This window comes from Fukomys damarensis, unplaced genomic scaffold, assembly GCF_012274545.1.
Source record: "Fukomys damarensis isolate Sample0158 unplaced genomic scaffold, DMR_v1.0_HiC HiC_scaffold_23, whole genome shotgun sequence".
NCBI classification, from domain to species: Eukaryota; Metazoa; Chordata; class Mammalia; order Rodentia; family Bathyergidae; genus Fukomys; species Fukomys damarensis.
In genome coordinates this window covers 33,868,963-33,881,533 of record NW_022900935.1, presented here as the reverse complement: position 1 = coordinate 33,881,533, position 12,571 = coordinate 33,868,963, and the positions used below count along the sequence as shown (strand labels likewise).

Below are 12,571 nucleotides of genomic sequence, written 5' to 3'. Positions count from 1 at the left end.
GTCTAGATGTTCCCCAAAGACTCATGCACTCATAGGTGGGGCTTTTGGGAGGTGTCTGGATTGAGGATGTGTGATGCTGGACTAGGTAGGGTGTGTGATACTGAGGTTTAAGGAAATATGATAACTTAATTGGTTTAGCATGGTTCTGGTGTGGCTAATGGAGGCCCCAGCCTGGGTGTGGGTGGCACTAATCAATAGGTTGTAGCCTGGGTGAAATATAAAGGAACAGAAAGAAGTCTGCTTGCTGCACCCTGCCTTCTGTTTGCCATGACATGAACTGTTTCTCCTCTGTCATTCTTCTCTGCTGTGACACCCACTATGGACTGAAACCTCTACAAATTGTGAGCCAAAGTAAATCTTTCCTTCTTTAACTTGTGGATGCCGGGTGTGTTGGTTCAGCAAAGAGGAAGTACCTAAGATGTAGTTGGTTTTTAATATTTGTCTTTTTCTTTCTCCTTAGTTTTCCTCATGACCAAAGCCTCTTACTTTTATTTGAGAGTCTCTTGTTTGGTGGCACAGGTAGCTTGCTTGGGTTCATTTGGTAACCCGCAGACTTGTTTTCCTGCAGGCCTGGTCTGCAGATGGCAGAACTGTGTAGAGAAGCAGGTGCTGCTGAGTGGCATTGATGGGAGAAGACTGGTCTTCTTGAGCTCCCACCATCTGCACAGGGTGTGGGCCAGGGGGTTGGAGCCCTGCAGGGTGTTTCCCTTCTGAGAGGAAGCATCTTTCCTCTTTTTCTGCAGGGCAAACTTGGTTTGTGGATTTACCTCGAACTCTTCTCTTCTTCTGTCCACATCCCGTTTTTCCCTTTCTCCACTAAGGTTCATCGGGGCCTTTTTTAGAGACTCCAGTAAAAGCACACAGTGCTTCCTTTTACTATGGCCGTGGTAGTGAGTGCATGCACACCTACTCTGCAAGTGTGGAGTTCAAGGTGATAGGATTCAGCTTTATTTTCCTAGAATTCAAAGCACAGAGGTGAAAACACATGCATATGAATATTTCTAAGAGTGTTGGTAGAGGGGTACAGTGTGTGGAACCAGAGAAAAGGGAACAGATGACTATTCCAGGGGCTGGGCAGAGAGGTCAGGAAAGGCTACAGAGGATATTATTTTAGTTTTGAGGGGTGCATAGGGTCTCTTAGGGAGTTTCGTGTGTCTTAAAACCTTTCTGAAATGAAAGAAAGTCCAGTTGAATATGGTTGGAGTATAATGGGGGCAGAGGCAGGAGAGGAGTTCTAAGAAACAGGCAGGGACTGGAAATATACTAAGAGGGCCAGCAGCTCAGGGAAGTATTGTGCATTTAATGAGAGGAGCCACCAGAAAGTTCCAAGCAGGGAGTGGTTTGATCCCATTGACTTGGGGCAAAGACTTCGTCTGAACTGTAGAGGGGAGACTGGCAGAGTCCTGAAGACTTGATATGTGAATGAGGTAGCCTAAGGTGAGGAGAGAGAGGACTCAGCCAATGAAGTAAAAATTTTGATGAAGGGAAGGAAACAGATTTGGGAGATGGCAAGAGGACAGAATGGATAGGGTTTGCTGGCAGCTGGACAGGAAGAAGACATAGGCAAGCTTTCTGACAGCCCTTCCAGGCTGCCATTCTAGGATCCAACATTTGCAGAAAAGGAGATTAGACAAATATACATTAAAGGCAGAAAGTGGTGGAGTAATTTTGTGCCTGGACTAGGCTGCTCCGATCCTTCCCATAGCTGCAGATCCCAGCAGAAATGAGAAAGAGGCATGCCTTCAGTTCTGTTTGTGACAGCGATGCTACCCACTTCTTTCCGGAGAAGCCGCCTGGGAGGAGGATGTTCTGGACAGATACATGAGATCAGCTTCTTGTCACATTTGGATTAATTTTAAAAATTAGATGAGCATCCAACTGAAATGGATGTCAACTGCTTGGAATGCATCTTTGGATCTGAGTGATTTTGAGATGAACCAAATGTGATCATCTTGTAAAGTTTTATTTTTATTCATACAGAACCATCAAGATATTTCAACCACATCCCAAGTTTAACTCTTATGTACCCTCCGAAAAGAAGACCATGTTCCACCTACTTTATCTTCATGAATTTCTTCTCATTGTCATGTTCCTTTCCTGTTTCTAGCCATGAGAACACCACACAAAAATGCTCAGTACGGGGGAGGGAATAGCTCTTGCTATAGACTCTGTGGATTGTGCACATTCACTAGAGTTATGGTATGGACCCTCAGACTCACAGTAAAAATAAGGATTTTATCTCCCTTGAACAGACATGGAAATTAGCTTTCAAGGGAATCTAGTTAGCAAATGGGAAGAGGGATTCAAACCCAGACTCATGTGATATATTGAGCTCCTATTAGTCATACCAATATTATTTCATTTAATCCTCATAGCAATGTAAAATGCAAAGGCTTAGAGAGGTAAATTAAAAGAGGCTTAGCAAGATTAAATAACTCCCCCAAGGTTATTTAGAAGAGAGACCCTGGGATTCTTTTTCCTTTTTTATTTGCAAGCCAAAGATAAACAGTCTATGTTCAAAGGTTTGTTGAGCAGTTTAAGGTCAGTATTATACGTCACTGCTTGGGAACCTCCTTATGATGCCTTTCAGACAAAGAGAGAAACTCTCTAGATTTGGAAGCCGGCACCTCTGCCTGATGGCCCTGCACAAAGCCCTTAGAAAGGAGAGAAAGAGAAGTAAGTTGTCCCAGACTCTGTACTAGGCTGCTCCACGTGCCACACGTAAACCTTATGCTCCAAACAACTCTTGGGGGTGGTACTAATTATTCTTGTTTCTAAGAAAAAGAAGCTGAAATTCAGAGTGTTTATGCAAAGATTAAGGAATTGTCCCAAGGTTCCTACCCAAGTCTGCCTGACCCCAGAACCACAGATTTTCAAGATGATGCCAGCCCTGGGAGAGCAGTTATTTAGAGAGATGTGTAGAAAGGGAGAAGGTGATCAGAGCATGGACTCTGCCATTGGTGTTTCACTTGGCTGGTGGTGTTTTCCTGGGTAGGAGGTGAATAACCGCCCTTTGATGAAATTTGCAGATAATTCTAAATCAGGCCCTTAGTAAACATAACTAACACAGAAAGGCAATACAGATGATCCCAAATTTGGGAGGTTGGAAGTACAGACAGGAAATAAAATTCTGAGTGAAAACCTTAGGGCAGCCAATGTGAAACAGGCATTAACACAAACCCTTTCAGTAGCGTGGAGCTCTGCAGCTGGAAGGGCACAGTCGAGGAAACTCAGACGGGAAGGAAATTACCCAAGGCCACAGTCAAATTCGCGATGGAGCTGGGTTAGCCCCACGTCTCATACCTCCCCATTGACTTCTTTTGCTACAGCCTGTGTGTTTGGCAGCTAGGCGGTCTTAGGCCTGACTGCATCATTTAAAAGCTGGCCGTCTTCAGGTGTTACTTAACCTTCTTGAAACCTGGTTTGTTCGATTGGAAAAGGATAAAGTAATACTTATTTCTTAGGGTTATTTTGGAAAAGAAATGGAGGGAGGATCGGCACCTGGCATGGATGGGTTCAAGAAAGATGAATTCCTTCATTTATCAGCAGCAGAGAATGCTCTAGAGCAACAGTTTGGCCCTGTGCGTGCTGGGTTCCTTATACCATGCATGGATGGAAGCTTGCAGGTGCAGTGGGAATAGGGAATGAGACACAGCTGCAGTAGGTGGCCTTTTCAAATCCGTGAGTCAAAAACCCACCAGAGAGGGACTAAGACACATGAGGCTGACTTTGTGCCACTTATGTGGCTTGGACAGCAAGGAATGCGGCAGGGCAGAGTAGAGTGACAGCACTGTCCACCGGGACCATTTGGGAAGGCAGACTGAAGGAGGTGAGACCTGAGCCTCGAGAGTCACTTCAGAGAAGAATTCCACAGAAACCCACCGGGGAAATGACTTGTGTGCTGTACACTGGCAAATGGAAAAGTTGGATCGCACATAATTTGTCCATGTGATGAGGTATTCAGACAAGAGTATTAGCCAAGGCCCTAAGATTATGCAATGTCCAAAAGAAATAGCCCCAAATTGATCTTGTATCTCTCTAAGATATAAACAATTGAGGATAGGAGGCCATAAAAGATGGGCTATAAAAGAGGATTTCGAGGACAGTGTCTTTGGCATAGGTGAGTATATTTGGTGAGAGGTGAGCTTTGACTCCCCCTCCTCAAGGAAGTGGTAGGGGCCAGAGCACGTCCTCTTCCCTTCAGAACAGGAGCAAGGGCTTCCATGGGACCACTGGTAGCAGTTGGTAGGGTCTTCCACAGCAAGGCTGACACAGGCTCTTGGTCATTCCTGTGAAAGTGGCCAGCAGGTAGCTTGGCTGGCTGTGGGTGGCCAAGGTGAAGAAGGACAGGCTCAAGGTGAATGGCAGGCTGGATTAATGTGGTTCCCAGGCAGCCACTGAAAGTTCTACTCAAGTGAACTCCTGAGGAGGGAGTTAGGGCTTCAGTTAAGTAGGACCAGGCTGCTGGAAAAATGGGGTTGGACCAGGGAAATACAAAACATGATTATAATGAGATGCTATTTGTTAACAGAATGCTTATTAACAAAATCCAAACAAAAAATGACAAATGCTGATGAGGATTTGAGATAAAGAGACTGGGTATAATACTCATAAAAATGTTGTATTCAAAAGTATCCAGTAAAAGCACCTCTAGCTCAGTGTGTGGGAAACAACTTTATTCTCCCCCCTCTTTCTTTAAACCCTTTTCTCTTTATCTTTCACACTTGAAACTCAAGTAGCGCTTGGAAGTGGGAATCATAAAAGTTCAGTGGCAAAGGTCAAGGTCAAGGATATGTAACTGTGTTGGAGGAGAGCTGAAATAAAACTGCTGATACCATGGTGCAAAGAATATGGGGATTAGAGGGAGAAGATTTGGGTCGAACTTATTGCTGGCGTGTTCCAGCTGACAGTCTTGGCAAGTTAGTGAATTTTTGGAGTCTCTTTTCCTTTATCTTTTGGTGAAGTTAGAAAGATGTCTACATCCATTTTGGGGGAAGAATCTGTGTCTCATTTATCTCTATATCCTTATTATCTCTCCAGCATTTAGTGCAGAATAATGCTAATGATATAAACAATAATAAATGATGCTCTTCTAAGCATTTGAAGGTACTGATTCACTTAATCCTTACAACAACACTGTGAGGGGGATGCCCTTAATTTTAATAAGTACTTAGGGAATGGAATGTTACTAACGTATCAGTAAAAATCAAGTAATGTTGAGCAGAAGCAATTTATAACCTTGAATGACATAAGAGGATAAAGTAGCACTTTGGTTTGGAGTCTCAGTTTGACCCAGTGGATATATTTCATGGGAAGGAAGGATGATTGGTAGATGAGACTAGCATCGCTCTCTGTTTAGGCTGTTTCATTTAATCTTCACTAAAATCTTTAAGGAAGACAAAATGATTCTATTTTATAGGCTTAGAAACTGTAGCTCAGATACATAAGTAATTTAGTAACTTTCTCAATGGCTGCCCAACTTGATGTGGCAAGGTTATACCAGTCCCCGGCTAAGTCCGCAATCTCCAGAGCCCTGGGCACTCCCCGAATTGTCTAGGAAAGGGAAAAAGAAGAAAGACGGGAGAGGTGAAAAAGGGAGCTTCCTGTGACTTTGCAATGCTCCAGGGGCAGGAATGAGTCAGAACAGGGGCTAAAAGCATCAGCAGAGGACCTGGGGACCTGCACTCCTCTGCCTGCAGCACTGTTTCAAATGTTTTTCTTATCCTGAGAGTCAGAAGATGTCCCCCTAAGCACCCCATTCCCAGAAAAATGCCAGTGGTGACTTCTGGGAGCGGTAGAGGGTGGTTTCCCGAGAAATCTGAGAGGGCGAGAGGCAAGCAAGCACTAGATGTGTGCATGTGGGCTCCTAAATACGGACGATGATATCTTTGGCACATACTATTGATTCTTTTCCTACTTTCTGGACCAATGGCACAGTGCAAGGGGAAGAAAGTGGGACTAGAAGTCAGGTGATAGCTCCTGGGACAGGAACCAAGATCTAACATGGTTTGGGACATTGGGCCCTCCCTTCTAGAGGACCTCATTTTCCACAACTGAGTAAGTGTGGGCCATTCCAGCAGTTCTTAGAGGCCCTTCTGGCTCTGTATCCTATGGCCTGGATTCATTGTTTTATATTCTAACTTTTCACACCTTGAGGAGGGCAATTCAGATCCAACACTGGGAGAGGAGGAGGCATTCCAGACTGCTGAAGTAAATTCCCTACTTACAATCCCAGGTCACCCAGTATGGAGTCTTGAGCAGTTACTGACCTCTCTAAGGTGTCAGCTTCACCCTGTGCAGAGGAGGATGATAGTACCTACCTGACCGGATGGTTACCAAGAGGCAATGTACCTGTTTCTCTAAGCACTTGAAAGGTCCGGTCCGTAGCAAACACTCATCCATTATTACTTTTTCTAAATTCTCATCAGTGCTTTCCTTTCACTGGGGAGAAAATGGATCCTCTGAAAGTTTAAGCAACTTATGTAAGGCCCTAGGATAAGAATATGGTAAGAAGAGGGCACGAGTGTTAGGATATTTGGATTGTGTTTCAGCCTGAAACCTGGAACTGCCAGGATGGCGCCCAGCTGCTCTCTGCCCCTTCTTCCCTTTGCCTAAATCTCAGGCAAGGAAGGACGCAGGTCATAAGTTTGCTGGCCCTGAAGGCACAGTCCCCCAGCCAAGTGCAGCACCCTTCTGAGAAGCCAGTGCCCTGACCATCAGGCTAATCATTCCTTCTAGGAGCCAGGAAATGGGGGAGCAGAGGGAGGAAGCACTGGACGGGGTCCTCCCCCAACAGCAGTGATACTGTCACTGCAGCCATTCAATGTCATTCACCAGCTGGCCCAATCCCAACTCTTCAGTCTCATCTCCACAATGTTTGTTTGGCTTCATCTGTGTCCTGGGCTTTCTGCATCCTAGTACCAGTCAGCCCCGGCAGCAAGCAGGGTGACTTTACCACCTTCTTTCTTTCCATTCCTTCTTGTTATGACAACAAAATCTGATTAGAAAATCCCATCCTATTGCTAATATAGATTTTAGTTTGACCAACCAAATGTACTAGAAATGCCAAAGCCTTTCCTAGGGTATATTGAATGTAGATGGAGGAGTTATTGCAAAATAAAACTTGGCAGTGGCTCAAACCGCATATACTAATTTTGCTACTGACCACTGTTCTGCAAAAATGAAAGCTACTATGAGCTAATTGGTTTCCTGTTAAAATTAGATCTGCATTATTTGATGAGAAGTTGGACTTTGTATGAGTTAATCACCACAAAATAAAATTAGTAGTGAAGCTGTAGTTAATAAAATGGGATGAGCCGGTTCAGCAAATCAAATCTGTGTATGGCTGGTATGAAGATGATTTCACCCCTAAGAACAGGAGAAGAGGGAGATATAAAAGTGAACAAGGAGACTATGACCATAATGGCCTGCATTACAATAATGATTTAAGTGGCTGCATTCACAAATGTCTATTCTCGAGTAAGGACATAGCTGATAACTCAAAGGCATAGGATCAAATTCTCAAAGTCAGAGTGGCTTTTGCTTGGCCTTGAAAGCTAGTTTGTGGGAATCTCTCTAGAGCATCTCTCTGGGCCATCTTGGTTGGGTGCACCAGCTGGCATCTAACGAGATAGTTGTGTAGCTCTGAATTAGCTCATTACTGGCTAGGTGGGATTCCTTGTATTTTCTGAAGTTATGAAGGTAGCAGCAAGTAAATTAAATGCAAACATAAAGTAAACACTTTGTTTTGCTTTGTGTTCCAGCCTCCTGTAGATCACCCTACTGTACCAGCCAACCCATGCTTCTTGGGTTCCTAGGATGGAAGTAGGTAGTCTCAATGGGTGGTTTAAAAAAAGTACCTAAATTCCATATGCATGAAATTGGCCCATAAAACCTCCTTCCTGAAAACAAGACATTCTTTGAATGTCTTTTGTGACTTTAGTCATTTGCTAGTCAACAGATAAGTAGGCCAGATGCATTACATATGGCTCATGCCATGGTCATTCACACAAATATGCCAAGTGCTGATGTTAATAAAGAATTTACCTAATATGCAGAGGAAGTGATAATTATTTTTGTGGGAAAGTTTTCAGAAGTAGTTGACTCTTTAGCAAAATTGTCAAGGTCAAGTGTGTGAATGAATTCAGAATAGCATAGGCAGGACAGAGAAGAAAAGAAAGACTTTAGGCAGCTGAGGGGTTGGTAGTCTGAGAACAGGGTCTATAATCACTGTTGCCATGTTTACTGAAAAGACCAACATAGAGTGTATGCTAGCTGGAGATTATATTCAGCAAGCATCTCATCCTGGGTTAGTATAAAAATCAGGGAGAAATCTGCTGAGTTGTGCACTAACTCATTCAACAAATGTTTTGTTGACAAGTTTTCCTGATTCATTCATTCAATAATTGTTTTATCAGACTCTTACTCTATAATCGGCACTGTCTGAGACTTCATTTTGCCAAGTCATATAAAACACTTCCTGTGACCTCAAAGGCTTTTGGGCTAGAAGAATCAATGGTACTCTTGATTGCCTGTTATCTTTGCCTCATGACTGCTAGAGATTTCTAAAGACAGAGCAAGGAGGTCATCCCCAGTTAGATCCTGCAATGTCTCTTCCCTGTGAAGAGAGAGTAAGTCTCAGCTCCTTAGTGTGGCACAAAAATACCTTTCTACCGTCTGCTTCTGCCCAAGCCCACAACTTTTGGTCTCTGCTCCAAGGTAATTTTGCTTTTCCTGAGTTCACCCTGGCATTTTGCCTTTCAAACTGGCAGACTCCTTCTTGGCTTTAGGTGTTTACTAATATGTTAGTATCCCTAAGAAGCTATTGCCCTAAATACCCTTTCCTAGGTCTGCTTTGAACCTCTTTCTCATAATTTCCCTCTGATCTCTGTTTTATTTGTCCTCATGACTTCTTTGTGAGTCCCATTTGAAGTGATGTCCATGTTTCATCATGGGACCTACCTGCCTCCAGTCTGGCACTCTTGAAAAGCACTTTTCTCTTCTTAGAGAAAGGCAACATTCTCTTATCCCAGGAAGATGATTAGACAATTAGCACGCATTTTGTAATGTGAACAAGGTGATCTGGTGAAACTTCAGCCTAAAACAACAGCAAGAAAAATCCTTTTCCAGTTCACCAAGCATGATGACCCTATTATGAGTTCAATATGAATTCCTTGAAGCTTTGTGAAATTTTGAGAGTAAGAGTCCCTTGAGTTATTCAACTATGAGGGATTTTGTTTCTAGGACTTTCTTCACCAGTCTGAACCCCAGGGCTCCTAATTATACCTCAGGACAGCAGGGAAGCAGTGAAGGAGGAGAAATCAATGAAAAGAATTCTTATCATAAGCTCCCTCTCTAATTTGGGGAAACAGAAATCTCTGCATGTTTTCTCAATAAGCACTCCATCAGAAGCCTTCTTATCCTGACAGGCCTTGCTTTTTCATGAACACAGCAAGAATAACCTCTGGACGCTGGCCTGCTGTAGTCAAGTATGAAAATGTGAATTCCATGGGTCACTGTTTTTGCAGCCGCCAGATGTGGATGAAAGGGGAAGGATGTTTTATTGTGTTTTCTCAAGAAACAGAGAAAGATCTGTCCTGAAATGGGCCTGCTTTCCTCCCACACAAGTGGCCACCATGTGGCCAGGGAACAGCTAGCTAATTTGCAAGATTAAGCTTTTCCAAATATTTACAATTGGTCTATTCTGTCTTCAGCTAATAAAATAGATTTTTGCTTCAAAATGGATTTAGGAAGCAGACACAAGAGCCTCTAAGGACTTGTTGGCAAGTTACCTATCAACAGGGTCCATCTGTCAAATGGGTAGGCATTTTATGGGTTGTCTCCTACTTGACTACCCAGGGTTGAGATGCCTACCTTCATGCAAAGGTCTGGCCAAGAGAAGATGGTGCTCAGTACTAGCTGGCACTGAGATGTGCTTGGGACATGAACTTCTTTTCTCTGTCTCATACTCATGTCCTAGAATAAATATACACCAAAGGGCAAACCTATGCACAAAAGGAGAGATTCACATTGACTGCAAGTATCTTTGTTCAACTCAATGATTCAATTCAGTGATGAATTAAGTATTGAGTGTCTATTATATGCCATAAACTCCTCTACATACTGGAGAAACAGATGAAGTAAGACATGGCCCCTGCTGTAAAGAAATTTATAGTTTATTTGGGGCAACAGAGTTATAAACATCTATCATATAAAGTGCCATAAAACATGAGCTGCAAAGGGAGCTTTGAAGAAAGAGGCCAGCATCTGTCTGGGGAAAGCCGGGAAAGTTTCATAGTGGAAGTAGCTCATGAGTTGGGTCTTGCAGAAGTAGTAGGAAATTGCCAGTGGGAGAAGCATGTTCAGGATGAAAGTAGAGACTGTTAGAGAGAGTGCTGAGCTTGAGGGATGACTAGTCACTCAGGCAGCTGGATTGTGAAGTAGCAGGAAAGTAAGAGAGGGTCCCTGGAAGACAGGGGCCAAGGCACTAGGGCATGAATTGTGCTGATGCATCTATTGTTGGCTCTGTAGGCAGGGGAGTGGGATGAAACTTTGGAACATATTGAGTAGGAGAGCAACATGGTCACTAGGGCATAGAGGGTACTTAAGAGGTGAAACAGCAATAATTCAGCCCAGAGAGTGGAACATACCTGCCAAGAACTACAGGGCAATGAGCTTTAATAGAATGAGCTATGGCTCTGCCTGCTGCTCCTCAGATCCACCCTCCAGCCTCTGACTCCTTGCTCTGTGCCCAGGACCTGATCTGTGTGGAGGGCATCAGTGCCTTCCTTGGCTTCAGTTCTGATAGTGGAAACCCTGGCAGGAGATGGAAAGAGAGAAGTGAGCAGTCAAGGGATTTATGTATTCTCCTGGGTCTTTCCACCAGGGCTTCCCCTGAGCTGATTTTGGGAGCCATTGGGCCAGGTAAGTCCAGGTTCTAGGCAGGCCTCTCCACATAGCTGGCCACCAGCCTGCCCTCCTGCCCGAGCTTGAGGTCCACTCCAGCTAGAGCTCACACCAGGGCAAAAGGGAGCAGAGGTGGAAATGAGATGTCCTTCCTGCCATATGGGGTGTGGAGGTGAGCATACCTCCACAACAGCACTTTCCCAGGAAGCAGGGCAGGGCAGAGGTAACCAGGGATACAGATTCTCAGATGCACAGTTAACAAAAAAGAATGTGTCCAACACCTATAATAGGCTTTCATCCAAAGGAGTCTTCACTCTGAGATGGATGGTCTTAGCTCGCTGTGTGGCCATGCGAGGCTCACTGGCCTCAGTGGGCACAGCCCACTCCCCACCGAGGAAGTCAAGATCCCTCAAGGTGATGGTGCTTGCTACTGGCTGGTAAGATTCACAGGAGCTCCAGTTTACTCAGGTCAGAATCAGTCCTTGGGCAGAGTTTGATGCAGATGAAGATAAAGTGGTTTCTTGGTCAGTGACTATAACTTTTTTTTTTTAAGTCAGTGGGGTTTCTTGTAGAGCTCTATTACCATGGGCCTGGGCTTAATCTTGTCCATCTCCATGAAAGCGAAGCACTGGGTGCTGGTGAACTTCTTCTTAGTCTTGTAGGGTTTAAATTCAAAGAAGATGGCTGTCTCTTTGGTCGACTTCTCCCCATGCTTCTGGAGCTCGATGTCCATGTTGAAATGAACACCCATGTCTTCCTTTCTTGAAGCCACTAGAGTGTCTTGCACAGGTGTTAAGTCTATGCCTTTCACATCCTTTATGCTGACTGTAATATAGGGATTGATGCACTGCTTGGTGTCTTTCAGCCCAGTTTTCTCAATTCTGATGGTGAGAAATGTCATGCCAGGCTCTGATGGCAACCTCGGTAATAAATCACCTGGGACTCTAGCAGGAAAGGAATCTGGAGACCCTGCTCCAGCACCACCCTCTTCTTTATCTTCTTCAAATTCCAAAGTCTCTTCTTCACCAGGTGCTAAAATTCTTCTTAATGGGAGAGGCTGAACATCAAATGGGAATTCTTTATTATACGTAAGAACATTCTTTAGGACTGGTTCTAGCTTCTTCAGGTTCCCCAGTTTAAATTCTTCTTGGGACTGTGTGGACTGTAAAGCTGCATTTTGTAATTGTAAGCCTGCTGCAATTTTGCCTATGGTTTTCTTTGTTCTTCTGTGAATTTAGAATTATTGTGTTGAGCTTGGGTCTTCTTTTGTAGATGTCTTGCTAATATCTGATACTTGTCTATCGCCTCCACCAGCTGGCCCCAAGAGTCGAAGATGGCACCTCTCCTACAGCTGGCACCTCAGCACTGCAGCAGACTGTGGGTCCCCTCCGACATGGCCAGTGCCTGCCCCAGCCCTCCTGCCCCAGCCCCAGTGAGGTTGGGCTGTAGGGTGCTATCTTCCCTGGGCTGGGCCTCAACATTAATGGGGTCAGGAGCAAACTCCACTGCTGCCACAGAGGAACCACCCAAGCCCCTAATATTATTATTATTTTTTTTTATTTTAAGACAGGGTCTGTCTAAATCATCAAGTTGCCCAGGCTGGAATTGAACTTGTGATTCTCCTGCATCAGTCTCCCAGAATGCTTTTCCTCAGTTGCTTTATATT

At 44.3% G+C, this 12,571-nt stretch overlaps 1 pseudogene; it reads right to left on the bottom strand.

Moving 5' to 3' along the window:
* Positions 1-11,380: 11,380 nt before the first annotated feature.
* Positions 11,381-12,300, bottom strand: LOC104852611 (annotated as a pseudogene).
* Between the last annotated feature and the right edge of the window lie 271 nt (positions 12,301-12,571).